Raw genomic sequence first — 6,422 nt, 5'->3', positions numbered from 1 at the left:
TAAACAAGATGATTACAGATGGGGGACTGCTGCCACCAAGGCGTGATTAGGCCCCTCCTCTGAGCCTCAGGGTGGAAATGTCTGCCCACCTCCACTCTTAAGTCACCCGGGGCTAAAACCCAGCTCAACACGTACACAAAACGCATGTGTAGCAGCATTTTGTATTGTATTTGACTGAAATATACCTGTGTCTGTCCCCTGGAGGGCAGAGCCTTGTACAGTCCCACCCAGCGCCTGGGCCCCGTGACAGGAGACCCCTTGCTGGTTCATCCCCTATTTCCCAGCTGCTCGCCAGCTCCAGTCAGCTCCTTGAGGCCAGGTTGTGTCTCCCCATCCTGAAGGGAAACAACTCCTGCTGCAAGCCTTAGAGAGGCCAGCAAGAAAACGCCCACCCTTGTAACACATGTGTCAATATTGCAGGGACAGCAAACAAAGACCAGAAGGGAACACACAAATGGGAACACCTGTGTTAGAAGGTGACTACCAGTGACTTTCTTTTTTGCCCTGTATTTTGCCAACTTTCTGATATATTATTACAAAACTTCTATAATTAAAGAAACGTTTTATGCAGCCCATTGTCCCAGGGGCTCTGGCATTCTGCCCCACTGACCCTGAGGACTCAGCTGAGGCTGGGGGAGGATCTAGGACACCGTCAAGGAAGGAAGGAGCCTGCAGCATTTGGACCCCTCTGGGGCCAGCAGGCCAGCAGAAGCCACAGCGGGCCCAGCCAGGTCACCTGAGCTCCAGGGACAGCCAGTCATGAGACTAGGGGAATGAGGACTGGGCTAGGCTGCATCTTCCTAGAGGCCCAAGGGGGGAAAGTGCACGACAGGGTAAACCCTGCAGGAGCCCCAGTGGAGGCAAGGAGGAGGGTGTTCTGAAAGTTTCCAGGGACCTGGGTTCTAAAGACTCAACCTAGATAAGCTCATTGGGAGGTGGAGAGGTCCCAGGCTTGGAGACTGACCTCTTGCTGTGTGAAGATGGAGAATGTCTTTGGGGGTGCTGGTGGGCTAGGCCAGGGCTTCCAGGGGGCCTTTCTGGTGCTCCAGGAGAGAGGGGCTACTTCTCAGGGCTGGATGGAGAAGACAGAGGGACCCCAGCACTCTGAGAATATAAAGCCTTTTGTCCTTGGTCCAGAATTCTGAAACATTATATATAGTTTTAAAAAAAAATACTCTAGAGGATTTTGAGTCTTACATCATCTGTACTGAGACCCTCACAGCACCCAATCTCCAGTTTCTAGAGACATTTCTGTCACTTGCCACTTTAGATTACTTTAAATTTTAATTTTTCTATTATCAAGTCAGATGATAATGGTGATACTTCAAGGCCTCCATGCTCCACATGTCTTATTCATGGAGAAGCAGTGTGGCGTGACGAACACAGACCCTGCTGCGGGGCCCAGGCTGCACTCTGTCCCTTCCTCCACTCCAAGCCTCAGTGTCCCCATCTGCCTCTCATCCCAGCCAGGGATGTGGGCCAGCTCCCTCGGGCCCCGCCCTTCCCACCTGTGGGAGGCCCTAGGCCTTCCTCCTCCCCCAGCAGCCTCTTCCTCCTCTGGGCCCATCCACACAGGCAGGGAAGCCCCACTCATCCCGCCTGCCATGCCAGGAGGACCCTGGCCAGTCACAGATCGCAGGCCATTGCCCTCACCCATCTGGCCCTCAGCTGTGTTGCTCTGGTCTCCCGTGCTGCACTGCACTTGGTCAGTTCTCAAGTCAGCTTGGAGGAGAGCAAGATGGTCCCTGTTGGGGGGTCCCTCTCGTGGGCCCTCAGCAAAGCTAGTCCCTCCCTTTGGGCGGGCACTGAAGTGACAGGAGCCAGAAGAGGGGCTTCAGAGGCAGCGGGGGCAGAGATGGGAAGGCTGCAACTTTGGCCCACATTCTCCAGAACTGGCCACAGCTCCAAGAGCTGTAACAGCTGGCTCCTGTGCACCCCGTCTTTGGGCAAGGAACAAGAGCAGCTGGTACTGTCTCCACAGGTGTGCTCTGGCCGTGGCTGACAGTGGAGGGAGTTTTGGGCCCTGCGCCACCCTCTAGGCAGGTGGAAGGAACCACACCCCAGGCCCATCTCACCTGGCACAGGAAGGCTACAGCTGGACATCGGGATCTGGGCAAGTATGAGCCCCCACTGCTGTGCCCTGCCAAGGTGACAGTGCTCGTCCCACTGAGTCATCACCATACGCTCACCAGTCTGCTGGGTGGGTCAGCCTTACCCTTCATATCCAGGATATAACAGGTGCTTAATAATTGGCAGAAGGCACACCATGGGTACTTCACATGCCCCAGGGGACTCCAGCTGTGCCCTGATGAGGCACCTCTCATCAGCCTGCCCAGCCCAGGTGCTCCCCCAGTATCCCTGCCATGGCTCATGCCACAGAAATGTGATTTTTCTGATCTTTAGCCCCAGTTGAGGAATGATCTGACAGAGACAAAGCAGAAGTAAAATCTGCCCAGAGGGTAAGAGAAGGCTAGACTGGACACTCAGTGCTTAAGCAATGCAGATCTCAGGCTTATTTGTAAGATAAAGACAACTGCTGTGTGTATTTCTTCTTCTCCAAAAATAATCAGGGCAGCTCTTTCCCTTCTTGCAAGATGGCGGGTGAAAAAGTTGAGAAGCCGGTTTCTGAAGAGAAGAAACCTGTTAATAAAGAGAAGAGGCCTAAGGCCAAGAAGGGGAAGCCCCACTGCAGCCGAAATCCTGTTCTTGTCAGAGGAACAGGCAGATATTCCCGATCTGCCATGTATTCGAGAAAGGCTATGTATAAGAGGAAATACTCAGCAGCTAAATCCAAGGTTGAAAAGAAAAAGAAGGCAAAAGCGCTTGCCACTGTTACAAAACCAGTTGGTGGGGACAAGAATGGTGGTACTCGGGTGGTTAAACTTCGCAAAATGCCTAGATACTATCCCACCGGAGATGTGCCTGGAAAGCTGTTGAGCCAGGGCAAAAAACCATTCAGTCAGCATGTGAGAAAACTGCCATCTAGCATCACGCCCGGGGCCATTCTAATTATCCTCACTGGACGCCACAGGGGCAAGAGAGCGGTTTTCCTAAAGCAACCGAGCAGTGGCTTGCTACTTGTGACTGGACCTCTGTCCCTCAATAGAGTTCCTCTACGAAGGACACACCAGAAATTTGTCATTGCCACCACCACAAAAATTGACATCTGTAATGTTAAAATCCCAAAGCATCTTACTGATGCTTATTTCAAGAAGCAGCAGCTCCGGAAGCCCAGACACCAGGAAGGTGAGATCTTCACCATGGAAAAAGAGAAATACGAGATAACATGACAGCGCAAGGTTGATCAAAAAGCTGTGGACTCGCAGATTTTACCGAAGATCAAGGCTATTCCTCAGCTCCAGGGCTACCTGCGATGCGTGTTTGCCCTGACAAATGGAGCTTACCCTCATAAAATGGTGTTTTAAATTTCTTAAAGAGAACCTAATTAAATGGCTAATAGATAAAAATAATAATAATAATAATAATAATAATCGGCAGAGGAAAGGAAGAACATGAAGCATCCTTCTAAGAATGAGAAATATCCAGAGCACCAGCAGACCTGGGAGAGGCAGCTGGGCCTGCTGACTTTGGTCTCCTGAACATGATAGGACCAAACCCTGATGTGGACCCGGCAAGCAGCAGAGAAACCTACAGACACACCACGGGTCCACCATGTGCCCTCATCCCTGCCCATCGTCCAAAGCACGCTGCCACCCAAGGGCCAGACTCCCCAGAGCACAGCAGGCCATAGGACCTTCCTGGCAGGCCCAGGTCAGGTGTCCTGCCATCATTCAGGCAGTATCCTCTAGATCAGTGGTTCTCAACCTTCCTAATGCTGCAACCCTTTAATACAGTTCCTGTGGGTTGCAACCCATAGGTTGAGAACCACTGTTCTAGATGAATAGGAAACTTTAGAAGAAAAACTGGGAGTTTAGAATGCAAAGGTTGGGGAGGCCACCCTAGGAAACACAGATTGCAGTGTCGATCAGTGTGGGGGAGAAGGACACTATTCCTCCAAATCATCCACTCCACTCTCCCCACGGACCCCTCCACCCATCCGGACATGCAACTCGGTAGGACCCCCAGGCCAGGAGCAAGGGCAACAGGTGGACCCGCACCTGGGGGCTTCCTTCCCAGGTGGGCTTTCCGGCCAGAGACTACACCCTGGCCTTTACCCAAACCGAACAAGCTACCTGGGGCCTCAAAGCCCAGGTGAAACTCTGCATTCAGAGCATGCAGAGAACCACAAAGTCAATAGGTGGACGACTTGCTAAGAAAAACTCTTCTCAGAGGAGAACCGGCAAATGGGTCAAAGACACGGGTCGATGTGGACACAAGCCAGGCTTGTCCACTTGGCTCCAGGGACATGGCCACCTCTGAGGCGCCGATGTATATTCAGGCTGGTGTCCCCCCCAACACCAGCAGTCAGCCAGACTCACATACCTCAAGGTGCAAAAAGCTCAAACACATGAGCCATACACAGCCCCCTGGACCTGCCCTGCCCGCCCACTGGGCTTCCCTGCCTACCAGCTCCCAACTGGACCCTGTGGGCAGGAGGTGCCAACTCTGCCTGGACTCTCACCAGAGAAGGGGGCAGTCCAGAGCACATCCAATTCTGTGACAACTTTAGAGGGACCCCTTTACCTTACAGATGAGGAAACTGAGGCCCACAGAGCTGAATGCCAGTCCTAAGACACAGGGAAAGTGGATTTGAATCCAAGTCCTCCCACTACCCTGGGAGAGCCCAGCAAAAACCACAGGAAGAGGGCACCCCTCAACAGAGGAGCATAGCCTCGGGAGTTCTCAATAGCTGGTATAGCTTATTGGGTGCCCCCCACATTGAATCATAGCCCGGGCAGACTCCTTGTCCTGCAAAAGGCCAGTGCTAGTGGTCATTTCATAGCCTGGAGCCTGCCCTAAGTATCCAGGCATCAAGGGCCAGCTTGCAGTGGCCACACACTTCCCATGTGCTAGACCCCTCTCTGGGGTGGACAAAATGCAACTTGCCCTACGCTAGCACCTCCTCGGGTCCCAGGAGCCTCCCCCTACCTGCACCCACTAAGCATTCCTCGGAGAGATAGTCAGTTCTGCAAGTGAGGATTCGGGGCTTGTATAGGTGGGAAGGGAAAAGGCCAGAGGCAAGCCAGACTGGAAATCCTAATCCAAATTCTCCTCTAACTGCCAGACACCCTGCATACACCTGCGGTACACATGTGTGGGAACAGACTGCTTCTGCAACCCCTGCTAGGTGTCCCATCTGCTCCAGGACTGATGAGAATTTGATTGGAAGAAGATATAACCAGAGGTGATTTGGGGAACAGGAAGGTGCTGACTACTGATGGGAAGGGGACATTTAAGGGTAAAAGAAAAAGGGCTCCTAGATTTAATTAGGCAGCTCCAACAGGGCTCTCAAAAGAATGTGTAGGCTCCAGTTGGGCAGAAGGCCAAACATGCTGTTTGCATCCCTAGCACCCCCGGGGCCTAGCCCAGCACATTTCCTGAAGATAAGTGGGCCAGGTAGGCACCGGCACACTGAGATAAGGGCTAAGTATAGAAGGAGAAAATTTGTTTTGTTTAATGTTAAGAAGCACATTTCAAGGAGTAAAGAGGTCTCAAGGACACACTGGGGGTAGCCTAATGAGGCCAGAGTCTTTTCCTTTTTCAAAATTATAAGCTGAGCTTCTTAAAGTATAACTAACTCAGGTCTGGTGGCATCTATGCCTCCTTTGAGATCACTTTCAGCTTTCCCTAGTGGACCCAAATGCAGCATATTCACTTCATTATTTTATTAAGGAATTGATGATAGTTTCCAACAGACAAATCTGGCTAGCTTAACTGCCACCTCCTCCAGCAAGGCCTCAGGGATTCCCTCCCAGTTCTCCTATGGCACCTGAGTTGCCACTGAGCCCCAGCAGAGCCCACCATGCGAACAACTCCCTCTGCTGCTCCTGAAATTGCTCCTGCACAAGGGCAGGTGCTTGCAAACGCTGCCAAATATGCCTGAGCTATGAAGATGCAGGAGGCCAGGGCCTCGGCTCAGCCCCGCCAAGGGTGTGTGTTTGCCTGGCCTCGCCCCCATTAGCAGCCACTTGGACTCTGCAGGGTCTAGGAAGGCATCCTGGGCCACTATAGGTTCTACAGATGCTGCAAGGTCAAGGAAAATCAAGAGAGAATTCCTCAAGGGGTGGAAGAAAGAGCAGAGCAATTAGCAATCAGGACTGCCGAGGCTGGAGGGACATGTGAGCCCCGAGGTCAAAAACCTCTGAGAGGGAGGAGAGGGAACGGAAATCAGGCCACGACCACCACGTGACTACACAGCAGGACTAAATGGCTTCCCACACCACAGAGCTGGAGGGGGCATCTTTTGCCTCTGCAGGTGCCACCACGCGGCATTTTCAGTCTTAGTGGCTCATGTGCAGGCT

General features: G+C 52.5%; 1 pseudogene across 1 annotated transcript; it reads left to right on the top strand.

Annotated features, from left to right (window-relative positions):
- The first annotated feature begins 2,594 nt into the window (after positions 1 to 2,594).
- Positions 2,595 to 3,444, top strand: LOC128583427 (60S ribosomal protein L6-like; annotated as a pseudogene). Its single transcript, XR_008379457.1, has one exon. The product of XR_008379457.1 is annotated as a 60S ribosomal protein L6-like (transcript).
- The last annotated feature ends 2,978 nt before the right edge of the window (positions 3,445 to 6,422 follow it).

Source organism: Nycticebus coucang, chromosome 4 (genome assembly GCF_027406575.1).
Source record: "Nycticebus coucang isolate mNycCou1 chromosome 4, mNycCou1.pri, whole genome shotgun sequence".
In the NCBI taxonomy this organism is placed as follows: Eukaryota; Metazoa; Chordata; class Mammalia; order Primates; family Lorisidae; genus Nycticebus; species Nycticebus coucang.
Note: the sequence above shows the minus strand (reverse complement) of the source record. Positions and strands in the feature narration are given on the sequence as shown.